Consider the following 22,790-nt stretch of genomic DNA (forward strand, 5'->3'; position numbering starts at 1 on the left):
CCCTGTTATGGTGTAGGGTACCTGGCCTTCTCTGATGTAATCAGAGTTAGATTTGATTCAGTGATTTTATAAAAACAGCTAGGAAGCACAATTTAGCAGTGGGTTGCAGAGAAAAAGAAATATGCTGGCAAAAAAATCCAATTGAGTGATTAAACAGCTCTTGGATGGTTTTTCACCTATTACTAAATTAAAATTGCTTCATTGGAAAGGCAGCAAGATGCATCCTCATTTCAATATCTACTGAAATAATACAGGTTGACACCAGGAAACATTAACGCCACTGCATCCTTGCTGCTTTCTCATGTGGAAGTCTGTTTAATGTGAAAACAAGGTGATATCTAATTAGCACACAGGTAAGGAATTAAGAAAATCTTTATTTAAGGGTGAAGATGTTTCTCACAAAATCGTTGCCCCAATGCATCATTGAAATTCAAGCTGGAAAGATGATTTTAATATATCACTTGTACATTTTGTATTGCTCTTCTGGTGACAATGTAGTTTGTTTTTGTCAATTACCATTTTAATAATAGGGTAAAGAAAATTAAGTGGATTTTTGAAAGAAAACAATACTGTCAATATACTAGTAAAACAAATTAAAATGGTAAAAGTTATTGTACTTTAAGTAAAAATAAAAGAGCAAAAATGTCAATCCCAGTTTTGGATTACTTTAATTAACAAAAAAAAATGCATATAGCAGAGGATAGTTTCAATCTGCCTACCTCTGGGTTATGGACCCAGCATGCTTCCATTACAGTACTCTGCTGCACATGTAAGTGCAAGAGATCCTGAAGCACTCACTCATCATGGGAAAGTACCAATGTGTTTCTTCATTGGTTGATGGAAGAAACATCTTACAAAAACTCTCCACTTTATTGACTTTTTAAAATGTTTCTAGGAAACGTTCTAGATGAATGCTTATTAGCGTTTTTCAGTATATGCTTTTGCAAAGTGTAGCTGTGGCGCAATCAGTTAGTGTGTAAGGCTATTATCCAAAAGGTTGGTGGTTCAATCCCACCCAGGGACGTAATTGACCTTGTTATTAGATTTTGGTGATCTTTATGTAGACAAGTCAAAATTTCAAACCCCCTCTTATGGTGTAGGGTACCTGGCCTTCTCTGATGTAATCAGAGTTAGATTTGATTCAGTGATTTTATAAAAACAGCTAGGAAGCACAATTTAGCAGTGGGTTGCAGAGAAAAAGAAATATGCTGGCAAAAAAATCCAATTGAGTGATTAAACAGCTCTTCATTTTCTGGCTTTATTTTTATGCTAACAAATTTGTTCTCTGAAAAGTGTCCACAAAGCCAACTCTCTGATTAACACCTTTGTAGGGATGGTTTTTCACCTATTACTAAATTAAACTTGCTTCATTGGAAAGGCAGCAAGATGCATCCTCATTTCAATGTCTACTGAAATAATACAGGTTGACACCAGGAAACATTAACGCCACTGCATCCTTGCTGCTTTCGCATGTGGAAGTCTGTTTAATGTGAAAACAAGGTGATATCTAATTAGCACACAGGTAAGGAATTAAGAAAATCTTTAATTAAGGGTGAAGATGTTTCTCACAAAATCGTTGCCCCAATGCATCATTGAAATTCAAGCTGGAAAGATGATTTTAATATATCCTTCTGGTGACAATGTAGTTTGTTTTTGTCAATTACCATTTTAATAATCGGGTAAAGAAAATTAATTGGATTTTTGAAAAAAAACAATACTGTCAATATACTATTAAAACAAATTAAAATGGTAAAAGTTATTGTACTTTAAGTAAAAATAAAAGAGCAAAAATATCAATCCCAGTTTTGGATTACTTTAACAAAAAAAAAATGCATATAGCAGAGGATAGTTTCAATCTGCCTACCTCTGGGTTATGGACCCAGCATGCTTCCATTACAGTACTCTGCTGCACATGTAAGTGCAAGAGGTCCTGAAGCACTCACTTATTATGGGAAAGTACCAATGTGTTTCTTCATTGGTTGATGGAAAAAACATCTTACAAAAACTCTCCACATTATTGACTTTTTAAAATGTTTCTAGGAAACGTTCTAGATGAATGCTTATTAGCCTTTGTCAGTATGTACTTTTGCAAAGTGTCGCTGTGGCGCAATCAGTTAGTGTGTATGGTTATTAACCAAAAGGTTGGTGGTTCAATCCCACCCAGGGACGTAATTGACCTTGTTTTCAGATTTCGGTGATCTTTAAGTAGACAAGTCAACATTTCAAACCCCCTGTTATGGTGTAGGGTACCTGGCCTTCTCTGATGTAATCAGAGTTAGATTTGATTCAGTGATTTTATAAAAACAGCTAGGAAGCACAATTTAGCAGTGGGTTGCAGAGAAAAAGAAATATGCTGGCAAAAAAATCCAATTGAGTGATTAAACAGCTCTTCATTTTCTGGCTTTATTTTTATGCTAACAAATTTGTTCTCTGAAAAGTGTCCACAAAGCCAACTCTCTGATTAACACCTTTGTAGGGATGGTTTTTCACCTATTACTAAATTAAACTTGCTTCATTGGAAAGGCAGCAAGATGCATCCTCATTTCAATGTCTACTGAAATAATACAGGTTGACACCAGGAAACATTAACGCCACTGCATCCTTGCTGCTTTCGCATGTGGAAGTCTGTTTAATGTGAAAACAAGGTGATATCTAATTAGCACACAGGTAAGGAATTAAGAAAATCTTTATTTAAGGGTGAAGGTGTTTCTCACAAAATCGTTGCCCCAATGCATCATTGAAATTCAAGCTGGAAAGATGATTTTAATATATCACTTGTACATTTTGTATTGCTCTTCTGGTGACAATGTAGTTTGTTTTTGTCAATTACCATTTTAATAATAGGGTAAAGAAAATTAAGTGGATTTTTGAAAGAAAACAATACTGTCAATATACTATTAAAACAGCTTTCAGTACTTGTAGGACCGATGCACATAAAGAAGCAAAAAAACATACATAAACATTACACACATAAGTACTGCGTTGCGGCACAGCCAAAACACAATAGAAATGCTGACGGTATAGTACAGTTCAAGAACTACAGCACAGGCCAGCCTACACTATAAATCATGAACTGCACTATACATTTAAACTGTACAATAATACAACAGTTAATACGGCTATGGGTGTGGAGTGTAAGAGGGTGAGGGAATCACAAGCCCGAAGCTTTATTGAAAGACTGACACATATAAGGGGAGGATTAATAAATAGAAAGACATCCTTTACTATAGAATGTAGTCCAATCCGTTCTTTCAACTCTTCCACAATTGAAAAACGGATAGTGTTCCCAAGCCTTCCATCCTGGAATATCTTTGGTCTTTCGCCAATGAAGAAAGCAATCCCTCCCTCCAGCAGACCCTTCAACCACAATACAAGATCACAGCCAAAAGGCCGAGAAGCAACTACACTTGAGCTTAACAAAAATGGCTAAAACTTAGTGGAGGAAAGTGCAGTGCACCAAAACATAAGCTGACACAATCATGGAGAATGCGCCAGCATATATGCTCTTCTATCTATATTTTGCAAACCTGCTCTTGTCCCCTCCAGCTGCTCTATGTAGATTTAACGTCTGGCAAGGTGCATAACCCACTGACAAGCAGGCACACTCCTGCATGAGTTTTCTCTCTCACTAGCTGGATGATACACAATCATTTGCATGCGCTCCACTTCCGACACACCACCCACCCAACCACCCAGTCACCAGAGCCACCCACAAGCCAACTGGCTCCGTGATTTAATTTGCACAGTGTAGTCATCGAGGCAGCATGTCCTTCTCAATGGAAGGATCTCTGGTTCCATGGAATCTTCCGCATTGGAATGCTGCGGAACAAAAAGGATTTAAATATTCAGCTTGCTAGCATTCAATGTACCTGCGGCTTGGCTCTAGCACATGGGTCTTCATCCTGTGGCCCTCCAGCTGCTGTGAAACTACACATCCCAGCATGCCCTGCCACAGTTTTGCTATTAAGGTATGCTAAAACTGAGGCAGGGCATGCTGGGATGTGTAGTTCCACAGCAGCTGGAGGGTCGCAGGTTGAAGACCCATGTTTTAGCATGCCTGTTCTATGATGCATGTTCCATTATGTCACAATCAGCTTGAAATGGGGTGTCTAGCAGGCATTTGCTGACAGCCACTTGAGGGAGACACACATCAGGAGATGCAGCATATCGGAGGTCTTCGATGCCTTTCCAGCAAATGCACACCACCTGCTGCTGGTCTGGACACAAAACAATGCCCACAATCGAAGTCCCAAAATGCCCAACTACAGGATTCATGTAAGTAGTGAATTTAGGAATGAATTTAGAAGTAGGAAATTAAGTTAGTTCACAAGTACATTCAAATTCAGATCTAAAGACTAAACACAAAACACAAAATAAGACTCCACAGAGCAATTATCAGGTGTCTTTATCAATTGTTGCATTTAAAAAATCAAGCAATTAGGGAACACAATGTTGCGACAATGTAACCCTATTTGCAAAATAGTACTAAATAAGTTTGTCGATGTAAGACATTTGCAAAGGCGCAAACAAAACACGCTGGAAAATGCAACTGAATCTGTTTTTGGAGGTTAGAAAAGATGCAGGATCAAGTAGCTCAATGGGTAGGGTGTTTGATTAGAATTCAACAGGTTATAGGTTTGAATCCTGGGTATGATAGTTTGAGGTGTTATTTAATAAAGCATGTTTATATATTAGTCACACATGGCTTACTTGTACAAATGGCATGTCACCAGTTAGTGCTGACTGCTGATATGCCATTTGCACAAACATGCCATGTGTGACTGTATATGCATTTAAGGAGGGCACCCCGGCAATACCACAAACCATTGAGTGTCAAGTATACTAGATATATCTTCATATCTCATGTGCTTTCTCTGAGACCAATCTTGTTATGCCCCTTCCCCACAAGGCATGCACCTTTTGTCCATATTGCAAAAATGGGGAGGGGGGGGGGGGCATATAATTCTCTGTCACAGGGCACCAAAAAGTCTAGTTATGGCTCTGGTATGCATTATGTAATCTGGCAGACCATCTCTCCTTTACTTGACAGAGATGTGCCTGAGCAGCGGCCCTCCCCAGCCCTATCCCAAATCATACTTATTTTGCATAGGAGATACCATGGTCATGAAGATTGTTCTCCCAGGGTGAGGTTCATTCATTGCATTCTGGGTATGCTGACCCCTGTGATTTCCCCAAATGTGGGAAACTCGACTGCATTATTTGTGGTAGTGGGGGACTGTGTTTGTGCTTTCCTCTGGTCAGCTCTGGTAAAAGTCAGATTTCTTTGTCTCAGATCTTCCTCTAGCCTTGTTCTTCTTTCGAGAGTTCCCTTGTGCTGCCTCAGTTGGATCTCCTTCACTTGACAGGGGGGTACCCGAGCAGCGACCCTCCCCAGCTCTAGCCCAACTCCTACTTACCTGCCAGGTGAGATACTATGATCATGAAGGTGCTTCTCCCAGGGCAAGGCTCACCCATTGCACTCTGGGTGTGCTGCTCCTGCGATTTCCCCAAATGTGGGAAACTTGACTGCATAATTTGTGTTTCCCCTGGTCGGTTCTCGTATAATTCAGATCTCTTTGTCTCAGGTCTCTCTCCAGCCTAGTTTGCTGTCTGTTTCCACTTCTCTTTTCTTGAGCCGCTCCCTTCTATACCCTTGCGCACTATCCTTACTTCTCCCGTCTGCTTACTTTGTGCCTTCCAATGCACAATGCAAACTACAGGTAGTGCTGCAGGTCCCACACCCTTTTACTTGCCGTACAGAGCAGCTCTGGAGCTGTTACAGAGCCCAGCTACTGCAAGAAATCAGCTTGAATGATTCAGGGGCTGAGGCATAGCCAACATGAGCCCCACACCGAAGGAGGGTGGAGATGTTTAATGCGAACTAGGGGTCATCCAAGCGCCGCAAAAGGCCGCCATGCCCTGCACGCCCCTTTTCTCTTTTCACATGCAGATGAGGGTTGAAGCCAACTTTGACCCACTGCTTGGATGACATCACCATATGCAAATCCATCTGCTGCAGGCCTTCCCCCAGGAATGCTTGCACTAGTTGTTGCATTTGGTTTGTTGTTTGGGGGTGCTTCAGTATTAGGCAGCCTTCTGCCCTCCCATGTTCATCTGAAAATATGTGTTCTCCCTGCAGTTGTTGTCCCCAGATGAGAGTTCCCTTGTGCTGCCTCAGTTGAATCTCCTTTACTTGACAGAGATGTGCCTGAGCAGCGGCCCTCCCCAGCCCTATCCCAAATCATACTTATTTTGCATAGGCGATACCATGGTCATGAAGATTGTTTTCCCAGGGTGAGGTTCATTCATTGCATTCTGGGTATGCTGACCCCTGTGATTTCCCCAAATGTGGGAAACTCGACTGCATTATTTGTGGTAGTGGGGGACTGTGTTTGTGCTTTCCTCTGGTCAGCTCTGGTAAAAGTCAGATTTCTTTGTCTCGGATCTTCCTCTAGCCTTGTTCTTCTTTCGAGAGTTCCCTTGTGCTGCCTCAGTTGGATCTCCTTCACTTGACAGGGGGGTACCCGAGCAGCGACCCTCCCCAGCTCTAGCCCAAATCCTACTTACCTGCGAGGTGAGATACTATGATCATGAAGGTGCTTCTCCCAGGGCAAGGCTCACCCATTGCACTCTGGGTGTGCTGCTCCTGCGATTTCCCCAAATGTGGGAAACTTGACTGCATAATTTGTGTTTCCCCTGGTCGGCTCTCGTATAATTCAGATCTCTTTGTCTCAGGTCTCTCTCCAGCCTAGTTTGCTGTCTGTTTCCACTTCTCTTTTCTTGAGCTGCTCCCTTCTATGCCATTGGGCACTATCCTGACTTCTCCCGTCTGCTTACTTTGTGCCTTCCAATGCACAATGCAAACTACAGGTAGTGCTGCAGGGCCCACACCCTTTTACTTGCCGTACAGAGCAGCTCTAGAGCTGTTACAGTGCCCAGCTGCTGCAAGAAATCAGCTTGTATGCTTCAGGGCCTGGGGTATAGCCAACATGAGCCCCACACCGAAGGAGGGTGGAGGTGTTTAATGCGAACTAGGGGTCATCCAAGCGCCGCAAAAGGCCGCCATGCCCTGCACGCCCCTTTTCTCTTTTCATATGCAGACGAGGGTTGAAGCCAACTTTGACCCACTGCTTGGATGACATCACCATATGCAAATCCATCTGCTGCAGGCCTTCCCCCAGGAATGCTTGCACTAGTTGTTGCATTTGGTTTGTTGTTTGGGGGTGCTTCAGTATTAGGCAGCCTTCTGCCCTCCCATGTTCATCTGAAAATATGTGTTCTCCCTGCAGTTGTTGTCCCCAGATGAGAGTTCCCTTGTGCTGCCTCAGTTGAATCTCCTTTACTTGACAGAGATGTGCCTGAGCAGCGGCCCTCCCCAGCCCTATCCCAAATCATACTTATTTTGCATAGGAGATACCATGGTCATGAAGATTGTTCTCCCAGGGTGAGGTTCATTCATTGCATTCTGGGTATGCTGACCCCTGTGATTTCCCCAAATGTGGGAAACTCGACTGCATTATTTGTTGTAGTGGGGGACTGTGTTTGTGCTTTCCTCTGGTCAGCTCTGGTAAAAGTCAGATTTCTTTGTCTCAGATCTTCCTCTAGCCTTGTTCTTCTTTCGAGAGTTCCCTTGTGCTGCCTCAGTTGGATCTCCTTCACTTGACAGGGGGGTACCCGAGCAGCGACCCTCCCCAGCTCTAGCCCAACTCCTACTTACCTGCCAGGTGAGATACTATGATCATGAAGGTGCTTCTCCCAGGGCAAGGCTCACCCATTGCACTCTGGGTGTGCAGCTCCTGCGATTTCCCCAAATGTGGGAAACTTGACTGCATAATTTGTGTTTCCCCTGGTCGGTTCTCGTATAATTCAGATCTCTTTGTCTCAGGTCTCTCTCCAGCCTAGTTTGCTGTCTGTTTCCACTTCTCTTTTCTTGAGCCGCTCCCTTCTATACCCTTGCGCACTATCCTTACTTCTCCCGTCTGCTTACTTTGTGCCTTCCAATGCACAATGCAAACTACAGGTAGTGCTGCAGGTCCCACACCCTTTTACTTGCCGTACAGAGCAGCTCTGGAGCTGTTACAGAGCCCAGCTACTGCAAGAAATCAGCTTGAATGATTCAGGGGCTGAGGCATAGCCAACATGAGCCCCACACCGAAGGAGGGTGGAGATGTTTAATGCGAACTAGGGGTCATCCAAGCGCCGCAAAAGGCCGCCATGCCCTGCACGCCCCTTTTCTCTTTTCACATGCAGATGAGGGTTGAAGCCAACTTTGACCCACTGCTTGGATGACATCACCATATGCAAATCCATCTGCTGCAGGCCTTCCCCCAGGAATGCTTGCACTAGTTGTTGCATTTGGTTTGTTGTTTGGGGGTGCTTCAGTATTAGGCAGCCTTCTGCCCTCCCATGTTCATCTGAAAATATGTGTTCTCCCTGCAGTTGTTGTCCCCAGATGAGAGTTCCCTTGTGCTGGCTCAGTTGAATCTCCTTTACTTGACAGAGATGTGCCTGAGCAGCGGCCCTCCCCAGCCCTATCCCAAATCATACTTATTTTGCATAGGCGATACCATGGTCATGAAGATTGTTTTCCCAGGGTGAGGCTCATTCATTGCATTCTGGGTATGCTGACCCCTGTGATTTCCCCAAATGTGGGAAACTCGACTGCATTATTTGTGGTAGTGGGGGACTGTGTTTGTGCTTTCCTCTGGTCAGCTCTGGTAAAAGTCAGATTTCTTTGTCTCGGATCTTCCTCTAGCCTTGTTCTTCTTTCGAGAGTTCCCTTGTGCTGCCTCAGTTGGATCTCCTTCACTTGACAGGGGGGTACCCGAGCAGCGAACCTCCCCAGCTCTAGCCCAAATCCTACTTACCTGCGAGGTGAGATACTATGATCATGAAGGTGCTTCTCCCAGGGCAAGGCTCACCCATTGCACTCTGGGTGTGCTGCTCCTATGATTTCCCCAAATGTGGGAAACTTGACTGCATAATTTGTGTTTCCCCTGGTCGGCTCTCGTATAATTCAGATCTCTTTGTCTCAGGTCTCTCTCCAGCCTAGTTTGCTGTCTGTTTCCACTTCTCTTTTCTTGAGCTGCTCCCTTCTATGCCATTGGGCACTATCCTGACTTCTCCCGTCTGCTTACTTTGTGCCTTCCAATGCACAATGCAAACTACAGGTAGTGCTGCAGGGCCCACACCCTTTTACTTGCCGTACAGAGCAGCTCTAGAGCTGTTACAGTGCCCAGCTGCTGCAAGAAATCAGCTTGTATGCTTCAGGGCCTGGGGTATAGCCAACATGAGCCCCACACCGAAGGAGGGTGGAGGTGTTTAATGCGAACTAGGGGTCATCCAAGCGCCGCAAAAGGCCGCCATGCCCTGCACGCCCCTTTTCTCATTTCATATGCAGACGAGGGTTGAAGCCAACTTTGACCCACTGCTTGGATGACATCACCATATGCAAATCCATCTGCTGCAGGCCTTCCCCCAGGAATGCTTGCACTAGTTGTTGCATTTGGTTTGTTGTTTGGGGGTGCTTCAGTATTAGGCAGCCTTCTGCCCTCCCATGTTCATCTGAAAATATGTGTTCTCCCTGCAGTTGTTGTCCCCAGATGAGAGTTCCCTTGTGCTGCCTCAGTTGAATCTCCTTTACTTGACAGAGATGTGCCTGAGCAGCGGCCCTCCCCAGCCCTATCCCAAATCATACTTATTTTGCATAGGAGATACCATGGTCATGAAGATTGTTCTCCCAGGGTGAGGTTCATTCATTGCATTCTGGGTATGCTGACCCCTGTGATTTCCCCAAATGTGGGAAACTCGACTGCATTATTTGTTGTAGTGGGGGACTGTGTTTGTGCTTTCCTCTGGTCAGCTCTGGTAAAAGTCAGATTTCTTTGTCTCAGATCTTCCTCTAGCCTTGTTCTTCTTTCGAGAGTTCCCTTGTGCTGCCTCAGTTGGATCTACTTCACTTGACAGGGATGTGCCCGAGCAGCGACCCTCCCCAGCTCTAGCCCAACTCCTACTTACCTGCCAGGTGAGATACTATGATCATGAAGGTGCTTCTCCCAGGGCAAGGCTCACCCATTGCACTCTGGGTGTGCTGCCCCTGCGATTTCCCCAAATGTGGGAAACTTGACTGCAGAATTTGTGTTTCCCCTGGTCGGCTCTCGTATAATTCAGATTTCTTTGTCTCGGGTCTCTCTACAGCCTAGTTTGCTGTCTGTTTCCACTTCTTTTTTCTTGAGCCCCTCCCTTTTATACCCTTGTGCACTATCCTGACTTCTCCTCCTCTCTGCTTACTTTGTGCCTACCAATGCACAATGCAAACTACAGGTAGTGCTGCAGGGCCCACACCCTTTTACTTGCCTTACAGAGCAGCTCTGGAGCTGTTACAGTGCCAAGCTGCTGCAAGAAATCAGCTTGAATGCTTCAGGGGCTGGGGCATGGCCAACATGAGACCAACACCGAAGGAGGGTGGGGGTGTTTAATGCAAACTAAGGGTCATCCAAGCGCCGCTAAAGGCCGCCATGCCCTGCACGCCCCTTTTACTCTTTTCATATGCAGACGAGGGTTGAAGCCAACTTTGACCCACTGCTTGGATGACATCACCATATGCAAATCCATCTGCGGCAGGCCTTCCCCCAGGAATGCTTGCACTAGTTGTTGCATTTGGTTTGTTGTTTGGGGGTGCTTCAGTATTAGGCAGCCTTCTGCCCTCCCATGTTCATCTGAAAATATGTGTTCTCCCTGCAGTTGTTGTCCCCAGATGAGAGTTCCCTTGTGCTGCCTCAGTTGAATCTCCTTTACTTGACAGAGATGTGCCTGAGCAGCGGCCCTCCCCAGCCCTATCCCAAATCATACTTATTTTGCATAGGAGATACCATGGTCATGAAGATTATTCTCCCAGGGTGAGGTTCATTCATTGCATTCTGGGTATGCTGACCCCTGTGATTTCCCCAAATGTGGGTAACTCGACTGCATTATTTGTGGTAGTGGGGGACTGTGTTTGTGTTTTCCTCTGGTCAGCTCTGGTAAAAGTCAGATTTCTTTGTTTCAGATCTTCCTCTAGCCTTGTTCTTCTTTCGAGAGTTCTCTTGTGCTGCCTCAGTTGGATCTCCTTCACTTGACAGGGGGGTGCCCGAGCAGCGACCCTCCCCAGCTCAAGCCCAACTCCTACTTACCTGCCAGGTGAGATACTATGATCATGAAGGTGCTTCTCCCAGGGCAAGGCTCACCCATTGCACTCTGGGTGTGCTGCCCCTGCGATTTCCCCAAATGTGGGAAACTTGACTGCATAATTTGTGTTTCCCCTGGTCGGCTCTCATATAATTCAGATCTCTTTGTCTCAGGTCTCTCTCCAGCCTAGTTTGCTGTCTGTTTCCACTTCTTTTTTCTTGAGCCCCTCCCTTTTATACCCTTGTGTACTATCCTGACTTCTCCTCCTGTCTGCTTACTTTGTGCCTTCCAATGCACAATGCAAACTACACACCCTTTTACTTGCCTTACAGAGCAGCTCTGGAGCTGTTACAGTGCCAAGCTGCTGTAAGAAATCAGCTTGAATGCTTCAGGGGCTGGGGCATTGTCAACATGAGCCCCACACCGTAGGAGGGTGAAGAGGTTTAATGCGAACTAAGGGTCATCCAAGCGCCGCAAAAGGCCGCCATGCCCTGCATACCCCTTTTCTCTTTTCATATGCAGATGAGGGTTCCAGCCAACTTTGGCCCACTGCTTGGATGACATCACCGTATGCAAATCCGTCTTCTGCAGAACTTCCCCCAGGAATGCTTGTACTAGTTGTTGCATTTGGTTTGTTGTTTGGGGGTGCTTCAGTATTAGGCAGCCTTCTGCCCTCCCATGTTCATCTGAAAATATGTGTTCTCCCTGCAGTTGTTGTCCCCAGATGAGAGTTCCCTTGTGCTGCCTCAGTTGAATCTCCTATACTTGACAGAGATGTGCCTGAGCAGCGGCCCTCCCCAGCCCTATCCCAAATCATACTTATTTTGCATAGGCGATACCATGGTCATGAAGATTGTTCTCCCAGGGTGAGGTTCATTCATTGCATTCTGTGTATGCTGACCCCTGTGATTTCCCCAAATGTGGGAAACTCGACTGCATTATTTGTGGTAGTGGGGGACTGTGTTTGTGCTTTCCTCTGGTCAGCTCTGGTAAAAGTCAGATTTCTTTGTCTCAGATCTTCCTCTAGCCTTGTTCTTCTTTCGAGAGTTCCCTTGTGCTGCCTCAGTTGGATCTCCTTCACTTGACAGGGGGTGCCCGAGCAGCAATCCTCCACAGCTCTGGCCCAACTCCTACTTACCTGCCAGGTGAGATACTATGATCTTCACTGTTAGGGCAATCAGGATGTGGAATTCCCTGCCAGGGAAGGTGGTAATGGCGGACTCTGTAATTGGATTTAAAAAAGGAATGGATACATTTCTGAATGAAAAAGCTATCCAAGGTTATAATACTTAAAATATCAACATGGTTAATCCGGGGGTAACATGAGTTGTAGTAGCTAACTTGTCATAAAACATTATTCAGCAAGTATGTAGAATCATCACAACTTAAAACAGGTTGAACACGATGGGCAATTTGCCTCTATTCAACCTCAAAAACTATGTTACTATATGTTACTATATTACTATGTTACTGTAGTATACAGAACACCACAATGCAATGAGCAGTGATAGTGAGCACTGATGAGGATACTAGAACTGACACTGAGCAGCAAGATGCAGCACTGGACTATTAGTAATGTACTGTAGTATGCTGAGCACAACAATGCAGCACAAGACAATGAGCAGTGATACTGAGCACTGATGAGGATACTACTGAGAACTGACACTGAGCAGGAGAGACACACTACTAGTATTACTGAGCAGCAATAAGTATCCACTGATACTGAGCACTGATATTGAGATTTCCACTGAGAGAACATAGCCACGTCCTCTCCGCTCTCTCTTCAATGCACGAGTAAAAATGGCGGCAACGCGCAGCTCTTTATATGGAATCCGAATATCGCGAGAATCCGACAGCGGGATGATGACATTTTCCCTTGTTCAGGTTTTCCGAGTCAGGCGGGAACAACCGAGCCTGCCTCGGACCAGTGTAAACCACGTGGAGTTCATGGGGAATTCGGTTCTCGGAGAACCGAACCCGCTCCTCTCTACCTTATACCCATCAATTTTTTTTATTTTCAATCTAAGCCCCTGCAGTTTTCTGTAAGCATCTGCTTTGCTATGATGATCAACAAGTCACAAGGGCAAACACTCAGGGCTTGAGGCGTAGATCTTAGGACCAGCTGCTACAAGCATGGCAGAGGTGTCACTATCACTGGTGACACCCAGAGAGGTGGCGAGGGAGATTGTAATGCAGTGCGCGCAGATAAGCAGCGCAATGGTAAAAAGGAGGCATGGTTTCATAGGTAGGGGCGTGGCCTGGTGGCCTGAATCTACATTTTGTTGCTCCGGGTGTCTCGGGGGTTGGGGGCTGCACCGGGGACTAGTGTGTGAGCGGTGCTGGCTCCTGCACAGTGACAGGGCATGGCCACTAGAGATGTGCACCGGAAATTTTTCGGGTTTTGTGTTTTGGTTTTGGGTTCGGTTCCGCGGCCGTGTTTTGGGTTCGAACGCGTTTTGGCTAAACCTCACCGAATTTTTTTTGTCGGATTCGGGTGTGTTTTGGATTCGGGTGTTTTTTTCAAAAAACCCTAAAAAACAGCTTAAATCATAGAATTTGGGAGTCATTTTGATCCCAAAGTATTATTAACCTCAATAACCATAATTTCCACTCATTTTCAGTCTATTCTTAACACCTCACACCTCACAATATTATTTTTAGTCCTAAAATTTGCACCGAGGTCGCTGGATGACTAAGCTCAGCGACCCAAGTGGCCGACACAAACACCTGGCCCATCTAGGAGTGGCACTGCAGTGTCACGCAGGATGGCCCTTCCAAAAAACACTCCCCAAACAGCACATGACGCAAAGAAAAAAAGAGGCGCAATGAGGTAGCTGTGTGACTAAGCTCAGCGACCCAAGTGGCCGACACAAACACCTGGCCCATCTAGGAGTGGCACTGCAGTGTCACGCAGGATGGCCCTTCCAAAAACACTCCCCAAACAGCACATGACGCAAAGAAAAAAAGAGGCGCAATGAGGTAGCTGTGTGACTAAGCTCAGCGACCCAAGTGGCCGACACAAACACCTGGCCCATCTAGGAGTGGCACTGCAGTGTCACGCAGGATGGCCCTTCCAAAAAACACTCCCCAAACAGCACATGACGCAAAGAAAAAAAGAGGCGCAATGAGGTAGCTGTGTGACTAAGCTCAGCGACCCAAGTGGCCGACACAAACACCTGGCCCATCTAGGAGTGTCACTGCAGTGTTACGCAGGATGGCCCTTCCAAAAAACACTCCCCAAACAGCACATGATGCAAAGAAAAAAAGAGGCGCAATGAGGTAGCTGTGTGACTAAGCTCAGCGACCCAAGTGGCCGACACAAACACCTGGCCCATCTAGGAGTGGCACTGCAGTGTCACGCAGGATGGCCCTTCCAAAAAACACTCCCCAAACAGCACATGACGCAAAGAAAAATGAAAGAAAAAAGAGGTGCAAGATGGAATTGTCCTTGGGCCCTCCCACCCACCCTTATGTTGTATAAACAGGACATGCACACTTTAACCAACCCATCATTTCAGTGACAGGGTCTGCCACACGACTGTGACTGAAATGACGGGTTGGTTTGGACCCCCACCAAAAAAGAAGCAATTAATCTCTCCTTGCACAAACTGGCTCTACAGAGGCAAGATGTCCACCTCATCATCATCCTCCGATTCATCACCGTGTACATCCCCCTCCTCACAGATTATCAATTCGTCCCCACTGGAATCCACCATGTCAGCTCCCTGTGTACTTTGTGGAGGCAATTGCTGCTGGTCAATGTCTCCATGGAGCAATTGATTATAATTCATTTTAATGAACATCATCTTCTCCACATTTTCTGGAAGTAACCTCGTACGCCGATTGCTGACAAGGTGAGCGGCGGCACTAAACACTCTTTCGGAGTACACACTTGTGGGAGGGCAACTTAGGTAGAATAAAGCCAGTTTGTGCAAGGGCCGCAAATTGCCTCTTTTTCCTGCCAGTATACGTACGGACTGTCTGACGTGCCTACTTGGATGCGGTCACTCATATAATCCTCCACCATTCTTTCAATGGTGAGAGAATCATATGCAGTGACAGTAGACGACATGTCCGTAATCGTTGGCAGGTCCTTCAGTCCGGACCAGATGTCAGCATCAGCAGTCGCTCCAGACTGCCCTGCATCACCGCCAGCGGGTGGGCTCGGAATTCTGAGCCTTTTCCTCGCACCCCCAATTGCGGGAGAATGTGAAGGAGGAGCTGTTGACCGATCAAGTTCCACTTGACTTGATAATTTTCTCACCAGCAGGTCTTTGAACCCCTGCAGACTTGTGTCTGCCGGAAAGAGAGATACAACGTAGGTTTTAAATCTAGGATCGAGCACGGTGGCCAAAATGTAGTGCTCTGATTTCAACAGATTGACCACCCGTGAATCCTGGTTAAGCGAATGAAGGGCTCCATCCACAAGTCCCACATGCCTAGCGGAATCGCTCTGTCTTAGCTCCTCCTTCAATGTCTCCAGCTTCTTCTGCAAAAGCCTGATGACGGGAATGACCTGACTCAGGCTGGCAGTGTCTGAACTGACTTCACGTGTGGCAAGTTCAAAAGGTTGCAGAACCTTGCACAACGTTGAAATCATTCTCCACTGCGCTTGAGACAGGTGCATTCCACCTCCTATATCGTGGTCAGATGTATAGGCTTGAATGGCCTTTTGCTGCTCCTCCATCCTCTGAAGCATATAGAGGGTTGAATTCCACCTCGTTACCACTTCTTGCTTCAGATGATGGCAGGGCAGGTTCAGGCGTTTTTGGTGTTGCTCCAGTCTTCTGTACGTGGTGCCTGTACGCCGAAAGTGTCCCGCAATTCTTCTGGCCACCGACAGCATCTCTTGCACGCCCCTGTCGTTTTTTAAATAATTCTGCACCACCAAATTCAAGGTATGTGCAAAACATGGGACGTGCTGGAATTTGCCCATATATAATGCACGCACAATATTGCTGGCGTTGTCTGATGCCACAAATCCACAGGAGAGTCCAATTGGGGTAAGCCATTCTGCGATGATCTTCCTCAGTTGCCGTAAGAGGTTTTCAGCTGTGTGCGTATTCTGGAAAGCGGTGATACAAAGCGTAGCCTGCCTAGGAAAGAGTTGGCGTTTGCGAGATGCTGCTACTGGTGCCGCCGCTGCTGTTCTTGCGGCGGGAGTCAATACATCTACCCAGTGGGCCGTCACAGTCATATAGTCCTGAGTCTGCCCTGCCCCACTTGTCCACATGTCCGTGGTTAAGTGGACATTGGGTACAACTGCATTTTTTAGGACACTGGTGAGTCTTTTTCTGAGGTCTGTGTACATTTTCGGTATTGCCTGCCTAGAGAAATGGAACCTAGATGGTATTTGGTACCGGGGACACAGTACCTCAATCAAGTCTATAGTTGGCTCTGAAGTAATGATGGATACCGGAACCACGTTTCTCACCGCCCAGGATGCCAAGGCCTCAGTTATCTGGGATGACCATCGACTCCCAGCAGCAACAACAGCAGCGCCAGCAGCAGTAGGCGTTACACTCAAGGATGCATCGGAGGAATCCCAGGCAGGAGAGAACTCGTCAGAATTGCCAGTGACATGGCCTGCAGGACTATTGGCATTCCTGGGGAAGGAGGAAATTGACACTGAGGGAGTTGGTGGGGTGGTTTGCGTGAGCTTGGTTACAAGAGGAAGGGATTTACTGGTCAGTGGACTGCTTCCGCTGTCGCCCAAAGTTTTTGAACTTGTCACTGACTTATGATGAATGCGCTGCAGGTGACGTATAAGGGAGGATGTTCCGAGGTGGTTAACGTCCTTACCCCTACTTATTACAGCTTGACAAAGGCAACACACGGCTTGACACCTGTTGTTCGCATTTCTGTTGAAATACTTCCACACCGAAGAGCTGATTTTTTTGGTATTTTCACCAGGCATGTCAATGGCCATATTCCTCCCACGGACAACAGGTGTCTCCCCGGGTGCCTGACTTAAACAAACCACCTCACCATCAGAATCCTCCTTGTCAATTTCCTCCCCAGCGCCAGCAACACCCATATCCTCCTCATCCTGGTGTACTTCAACACTGACATCTTCAATCTGACTATCAGGAACTGGACTGTGGGTGCTCCTTCCAGCACTTGCAGGGGGTGTGCAAATGGTGGAAGGTGCATGCTCTTCACGTCCAGTGTTGGGAAGGTCAGGCATCGCAACCGACACAATTGGACTCTCCTTGTGGATTTGTGATTTTGAAGAACGCACAGTTCTTTGCTGTGCTTTTGCCAGCTTAAGTCTTTTCATTTTTCTAGCGAGAGGCTGAGTGCTTCCATCCTCATGTGAAGCTGAACCACTAGCCATGAACATAGGCCAGGGCCTCAGCCGTTCCTTGCCACTCCTTGTGGTAAATGGCATATTGGCCAGTTTACGCTTCTCCTCCGACGATTTTTATTTAGATTTTTGAGTCCTTTTTTTACTGATCTTTTGTGTTTTGGATTTTACATGCTCTGTACTATGACATTGGGCATCGGCATTGGCAGACGACGTTGATGGAATTTCATCTTCTCGGCCATGACTAGTGGCAGCAGCTTCAGCACGAGGTGGAAGTGGATCTTGATCTTTCCCTATTTTTGGAACCTCAACATTTTTGTTCTCCATATTTTAATAGGCACAACTAAAAGGCACCTCAGGTAAACAATGGAGATGGATGGATACTAGTATACTTATGGATGACGAGTGACTGACGACACAGAGGTAGCTACAGCCGTGGACTACCGTACTGCGTCTGCTAGTATAGAGATGATAATTAATGATATAAAAAAAATATATATATAACTACTGTAGGTATATATAATATAATGACTGACCTGGTGGACACTGTCAGCAGACTGCTAAACTACTAGTATGAAGAAGATAGAAAAAAAACCCCACCACAGGTAGGTATACAATTATGGACGAGCACTGACGACACAGAGATAGCCACAGCCGTGGCCTACCATACTGCGTCTGCTAGTATAGAGATGATAATTAATGATATAAAAAAAATATATATAACTACTGTAGGTATATATAATATAATGACGGACCTGGTGGACACTGTCAGCAGACTGCTAAACTACTAGTATGAAGAAGATAGAAAAAAAACTCCACCACAGGTAGGTATACAATTATGGACGAGTGACGACACAGAGGTAGGTACAGCCGTGGACTACCGTAGTGCGTCTGCTAGTATAGATAATATACTAAATATATTACTACTGTAGGTATATAATATAATGACGGACCTGGTGGACACTGTCAGCAGACTCCTAAACTACTAGTATGAAGAAGATAGAAAAAAAACCCCCACCACAGGTTGGTATACAATTATGGACGAGTGACGACACAGAGGTAGGTACAGCCGTGGACTACCATACTCCGTCTGCTAGTATAGATAATATACTAAATATATTACTACTGTAGGTATATAATATAATTACGGACCTGGTGGACACTGTCAGCAGACTCCTAAACTACTAGTATGAAGAAGATAGAAAAAAACCCCCACCACAGTTAGGTATACAATTATGGACGAGTGACGACACAGAGGTAGGTACAGCCGTGGACTACCATACTGCGTCTGCTAGTATAGATAATATACTAAATATATTACTACTGTAGGTATATAATATAATGACGGACCTGGTGGACACTGTCAGCAGACTCCTAAACTACTAGTATGAAGAAGATAGTAATCAGTGTCCACACCAGTGCGCACACGGTCCACCCCCTACGGCCACGCTCCCCTTCATCAGCGGCCTCGTGATCCGGAAGGGCGGTGTGTGTGTGACTGACCTTAGGAAGAAACCGGAGCCTCCGCTGCAGTGACCCAGCAACCAGGGCACGGGAGTATACAGCGCCGCTGGGAGTGATGAAGCTGCAGTAAAGATGTCTATTAGACCTAGCCTGCTGCAGCCCTTGTAGATTCTCATAAAACAAGTTCTTCTTTTCTTGTCAAAATTAATAGCTAAGAATAGGCTGCCTGAGGCAGGCCCCTGTTAAGTGGCCTGCTACTGAAGGCACCAACTACAAACTGAGCTCCCTGTTCATGGAAGCGGGGTTATAGAGGAGGATGCGCTGAGCATCTTGGGAACAGTCAAAAGCTTTGAGCCGGTTGGTGCCTCAGATCAAGATCCTACTCTACACCCCAATGTGAATCCTTGTGGAGTCCAGTGTACCCCACAGAAGAAATTAATGTGTCACACCCATTGGCAGCAACCTTAGAATAGCTGCTGACGGGCACAATTGAGAAAGGAAGGGGGGGGGGGACATTTGAATCCAGCACATAGATGCAATTCAAATATGTAATTTGTACCTTCCTATTTTAAAATATAATGGATGAACCTCACCCTGTGAGAACAATCTTCATGATCAAGAGATCTCATATGCAAAATAAGTATGAGTTGGGATAGGGCTGGGGAGGGTGGCTGCTCGGGCAGCCCCTGCCCCGTCAAGTTAAGGAGATTCAACTGAGGAAGCACAAGGGAACTCTCGTCTGAGGACAACAACTGCAGGGAGACCACATCTTTTCAGATGAACATGGGAGGGCGGAAGGCTGCCTAATACTGAAGCACCATCAAATATCAAACCATATGCAACAACTAGTACAAGCATTCCTGGGGGAAGGTCTGCAGCAGACGGATTTGCATACGGTGATGTCATCCAAGCAGTGGGCCAAAGTTGGCTGGAACCCTCATCTGCATATGAAAAGAGAAAAGGGGCATGCAGGGCATGGCGGCCTTTTGCGGTGCTTGGATGACCCCTAGTTCGCATTAAACAACCCCACCCTCCTTTGGTGTGGGGCTCATGTTGGCTATGCCCCAGCCCCTGAAGCATTCAAGCTGATTTCTTGCAGCAGCTGGGCACTGTAACAGCTCCAGAGCTGCTCTGTAAGGCAACTAAAAGGGTGTGGGCCCTGCAGCACTACCTGTAGTTTGCATTGTGCGTTGGAAGGCACAAAGTAAGCAGACGGGAGTAGTCAGGATAGTGCGCAAGGGCATAGAAGGGAGTGGCTCCAGAAAAGAGAAGTGGAAACAGACAGCAAACTAGGCTGGAGAGAGACCTGAGACAAAGAGATCTGAATTATACGAGAGCCGACCAGGGGAAACACAAATTATGCAATCAAGTTTCCCACATTTGGGGAAATCGCAGGAGCAGCACACCCAGAGTGCAATGGGTGAGCCTTGCCCTGTGAGAAGCACCTTCATGATCATAGTATCTCACCTGGCAGGTAAGTAGGAGTTGGGCTAGAGCTGGGGAGTGTCACTGCTCGGGCACCCCCCTGTCAAGTGAAGGAGATCCAACTGAGGCAGCACAAGGGAACTCTCGAAAGAAGAACAAGGCTAGAGGAAAATCTGAGACAAAGAAATCTGACTTTTACCAGAGCTGACCAGAGGAAAACACAAACACAGTCCCCCACTACCACAAAAAATGCAGGCGAGTTTCCTACATTTGGGGAAATCACAGGGGTCAGCATACCCAGAATGCAATGAATGAACCTCACCCTGGGTGAACAATCTTCATGACCATGGTGTCTACTATGCAAAATAAGTATGATCTGGGATAGGGCTGGGGAGGGCCGCTGCTCAGGCACATCTCTGTCAAGTAAAGGAGATTCAACTGAGGCAGCACAAGGGAACTCTCATCTGGGGACAACAACTGCAGGGAGAACACATATTTTCAGATGAACATGGGAGGGCAGAAGGCTGCCTAATACTGAAGCACCCCCAAACAACAAACCAAATGCAACAACTAGTGCAAGCATTCCTGGGGGAAGGCCTGCAGCAGATGGATTTGCATATGGTGATGTCATCCAAGCAGTGGGTCAAAGTTGGCTTCAACCCTCATCTGCATATGAAAAGAGAAAAGGGGCGTGCAGGGCATGGCGGCCTTTTGCGGTACTTGGATGACCCCTAGTTCGCATTAAACACCCCCACCCTCCTTTGGTGTGGGGCTCATGTTGGCCATGCCCCATCCCCTGAAGCATTCAAGCTGATTTCTTGCAGCAGCTGGGCACTGTAACAGCTCCAGAGCTGCTCAGTAAGGCAAGTAAAATATTGTGTGGGCCCTGCAGCACTACCTGTAGTTTGCATTGTGCATTGGAAGGCACAAAGTAAGCAGACAGGAGGAGAAGTCAGGATAGTGCACAAGGGTATAGAAGGGAGGGGCTCAAGATAAAAGAAGTGGAAACAGACAGCAAACTAGGCTGGAGAAAGACCTGAGACAAAGAGATCTGAATTATACGAGAGCCGACCAGAGGAAACACAAATTATGCAGTCAAGTGTCCCACATTTGGGGAAATCGTAAGAGCAGCACACCCAGAGTGCAATGGGTGAGCCTTGCCCTGGGAGAAGCACCTTCCTGATCATAGTATCTCACCTGGCAGGTAAGTAGGAGTTGGGCTAGAGCTGGGGAGGGTCGCTGCTCGGGCACCCCCCTGTCAAGTGAAGGAGATCCAACTGAGGCAGCACAAAGAAACTCTCGAAAGAAGAACAAGGCTAGAGGAAGATCTGAGACAAAGAAATCTGACTTTTACCAGAGCTGACCAGAGGAAAGCACAAACACAGTCCCCCACTACCACAAATAATGCAGTCGAGTTTCCCACATTTGGGGAAATCACAGGGGTCAGCATACCCAGAATGCAATGAATGAACCTCACACTGGGAGAACAATCTTCATGACCATGGTATCTCCTATGCAAAATAAGTATGATTTGGGATAGGGCTGGGGAGGGCCGCTGCTCAGGCACATCTCTGTCAAGTAAAGGAGATTCAACTGAGGCAGCACAAGGGAACTCTCATCTGGGGACAACAACTGCAGGGAGAACACATATTTTCAGATGAACATGGGAGGGCAGAAGGCTGCCTAATACTGAAGCACCCCCAAACAACAAACCAAATGCAACAACTAGTAAAAGCATTCCTGGGTGAAGGTCTGCAGAAGACGGATTTGCATACGGTGATGTCATCCAAGCAGTGGGCCAAAGTTGGCTGGAACCCTCATCTGCATATGAAAAGTGAAAAGGGTTATGCAGGGCATGGCGGCCTTTTGCGGCGCTTGGATGACCCCTAGTTCGCATTAAACACCTCCACCCTCCTTCGGTGTGGGGCTCATGTTGGCTATGCCCCAGCCCCTGAAGCATTCAAGCTGATTTCTTGCCGCAGCTGGGCACTGTAACAGCTCCAGAGCTGCTCTGTAAGGCAAGTAAAAGGGTGTGGGCCCTGCAGCACTACCTGTAGTTCGCATTGTGCGTTGGAAGGCACAAAGTAAGTAGACGGGAGAAGTCAGGATAGTGCGCAAGGGCATAGAAGGGAGCGGCTCAAGAAAAGAGAAGTGGAAACAGACAGCAAACTAGGCTGGAGAGAGACCTGAGACAAAGAGATCTGAATTATACGAGAGCCGACCAGGAGAAACACAAATTATGCAGTCAAGTTTCCCACATTTGGGGAAATCGCAGGGGCAGCACACCCAGAGTGCAATGGGTGAGCCTTGCCCTGGGAGAAGCACCTTCATGATCATAGTATCTCACCTGGCAGGTAAGTAGGAGTTGGGCTAGAGCTTGGGAGGGTCGCTGCTCGGGCACCCCCCTGTCAAGTGAAGGAGATCCAAC

At 46.6% G+C, this 22,790-nt stretch overlaps 17 non-coding genes and 1 pseudogene across 17 annotated transcripts; 13 read left to right on the forward strand and 5 right to left on the reverse strand.

Moving 5' to 3' along the window:
- The first annotated feature begins 5,093 nt into the window (after positions 1 to 5,093).
- On the forward strand, positions 5,094 to 5,257 carry LOC135037727 (U1 spliceosomal RNA). The gene has a single exon (XR_010232216.1). It is a non-coding gene; the product is annotated as a U1 spliceosomal RNA (small nuclear RNA).
- A 152-nt stretch (positions 5,258 to 5,409) lies between these two features.
- On the forward strand, positions 5,410 to 5,572 carry LOC135037756 (U1 spliceosomal RNA). Its single transcript, XR_010232244.1, has one exon. It is a non-coding gene; the product is annotated as a U1 spliceosomal RNA (small nuclear RNA).
- Positions 5,573 to 6,243: 671 nt separating this feature from the next.
- On the forward strand, positions 6,244 to 6,407 carry LOC135037715 (U1 spliceosomal RNA). Its single transcript, XR_010232204.1, has one exon. It is a non-coding gene; the product is annotated as a U1 spliceosomal RNA (small nuclear RNA).
- A 152-nt stretch (positions 6,408 to 6,559) lies between these two features.
- Positions 6,560 to 6,722, forward strand: LOC135037847 (U1 spliceosomal RNA). Its single transcript, XR_010232315.1, has one exon. It is a non-coding gene; the product is annotated as a U1 spliceosomal RNA (small nuclear RNA).
- A 671-nt stretch (positions 6,723 to 7,393) lies between these two features.
- Positions 7,394 to 7,557, forward strand: LOC135037914 (U1 spliceosomal RNA). Its single transcript, XR_010232376.1, has one exon. It is a non-coding gene; the product is annotated as a U1 spliceosomal RNA (small nuclear RNA).
- Positions 7,558 to 7,709: 152 nt separating this feature from the next.
- Positions 7,710 to 7,872, forward strand: LOC135037764 (U1 spliceosomal RNA). Its single transcript, XR_010232252.1, has one exon. It is a non-coding gene; the product is annotated as a U1 spliceosomal RNA (small nuclear RNA).
- A 671-nt stretch (positions 7,873 to 8,543) lies between these two features.
- LOC135037926 (U1 spliceosomal RNA) lies at positions 8,544 to 8,707 on the forward strand. The gene has a single exon (XR_010232387.1). It is a non-coding gene; the product is annotated as a U1 spliceosomal RNA (small nuclear RNA).
- A 152-nt stretch (positions 8,708 to 8,859) lies between these two features.
- On the forward strand, positions 8,860 to 9,022 carry LOC135037858 (U1 spliceosomal RNA). The gene has a single exon (XR_010232322.1). It is a non-coding gene; the product is annotated as a U1 spliceosomal RNA (small nuclear RNA).
- Positions 9,023 to 9,693: 671 nt separating this feature from the next.
- Positions 9,694 to 9,857, forward strand: LOC135037916 (U1 spliceosomal RNA). The gene has a single exon (XR_010232377.1). It is a non-coding gene; the product is annotated as a U1 spliceosomal RNA (small nuclear RNA).
- Positions 9,858 to 10,009: 152 nt separating this feature from the next.
- Positions 10,010 to 10,172, forward strand: LOC135037807 (U1 spliceosomal RNA). The gene has a single exon (XR_010232287.1). It is a non-coding gene; the product is annotated as a U1 spliceosomal RNA (small nuclear RNA).
- Positions 10,173 to 10,847: 675 nt separating this feature from the next.
- On the forward strand, positions 10,848 to 11,011 carry LOC135037738 (U1 spliceosomal RNA). Its single transcript, XR_010232226.1, has one exon. It is a non-coding gene; the product is annotated as a U1 spliceosomal RNA (small nuclear RNA).
- Positions 11,012 to 11,163: 152 nt separating this feature from the next.
- Positions 11,164 to 11,305, forward strand: LOC135037787 (U1 spliceosomal RNA; annotated as a pseudogene).
- Positions 11,306 to 11,981: 676 nt separating this feature from the next.
- On the forward strand, positions 11,982 to 12,145 carry LOC135037722 (U1 spliceosomal RNA). Its single transcript, XR_010232211.1, has one exon. It is a non-coding gene; the product is annotated as a U1 spliceosomal RNA (small nuclear RNA).
- An 8,111-nt stretch (positions 12,146 to 20,256) lies between these two features.
- On the reverse strand, positions 20,257 to 20,419 carry LOC135037766 (U1 spliceosomal RNA). Its single transcript, XR_010232254.1, has one exon. It is a non-coding gene; the product is annotated as a U1 spliceosomal RNA (small nuclear RNA).
- A 152-nt stretch (positions 20,420 to 20,571) lies between these two features.
- On the reverse strand, positions 20,572 to 20,735 carry LOC135037777 (U1 spliceosomal RNA). The gene has a single exon (XR_010232265.1). It is a non-coding gene; the product is annotated as a U1 spliceosomal RNA (small nuclear RNA).
- A 676-nt stretch (positions 20,736 to 21,411) lies between these two features.
- On the reverse strand, positions 21,412 to 21,574 carry LOC135037816 (U1 spliceosomal RNA). Its single transcript, XR_010232294.1, has one exon. It is a non-coding gene; the product is annotated as a U1 spliceosomal RNA (small nuclear RNA).
- A 152-nt stretch (positions 21,575 to 21,726) lies between these two features.
- On the reverse strand, positions 21,727 to 21,890 carry LOC135037725 (U1 spliceosomal RNA). Its single transcript, XR_010232214.1, has one exon. It is a non-coding gene; the product is annotated as a U1 spliceosomal RNA (small nuclear RNA).
- A 671-nt stretch (positions 21,891 to 22,561) lies between these two features.
- Positions 22,562 to 22,724, reverse strand: LOC135037760 (U1 spliceosomal RNA). The gene has a single exon (XR_010232248.1). It is a non-coding gene; the product is annotated as a U1 spliceosomal RNA (small nuclear RNA).
- Between the last annotated feature and the right edge of the window lie 66 nt (positions 22,725 to 22,790).

Source organism: Pseudophryne corroboree, unplaced genomic scaffold, assembly GCF_028390025.1.
Source record: "Pseudophryne corroboree isolate aPseCor3 unplaced genomic scaffold, aPseCor3.hap2 scaffold_685, whole genome shotgun sequence".
NCBI lineage: Eukaryota > Metazoa > Chordata > Amphibia > Anura > Myobatrachidae > Pseudophryne > Pseudophryne corroboree.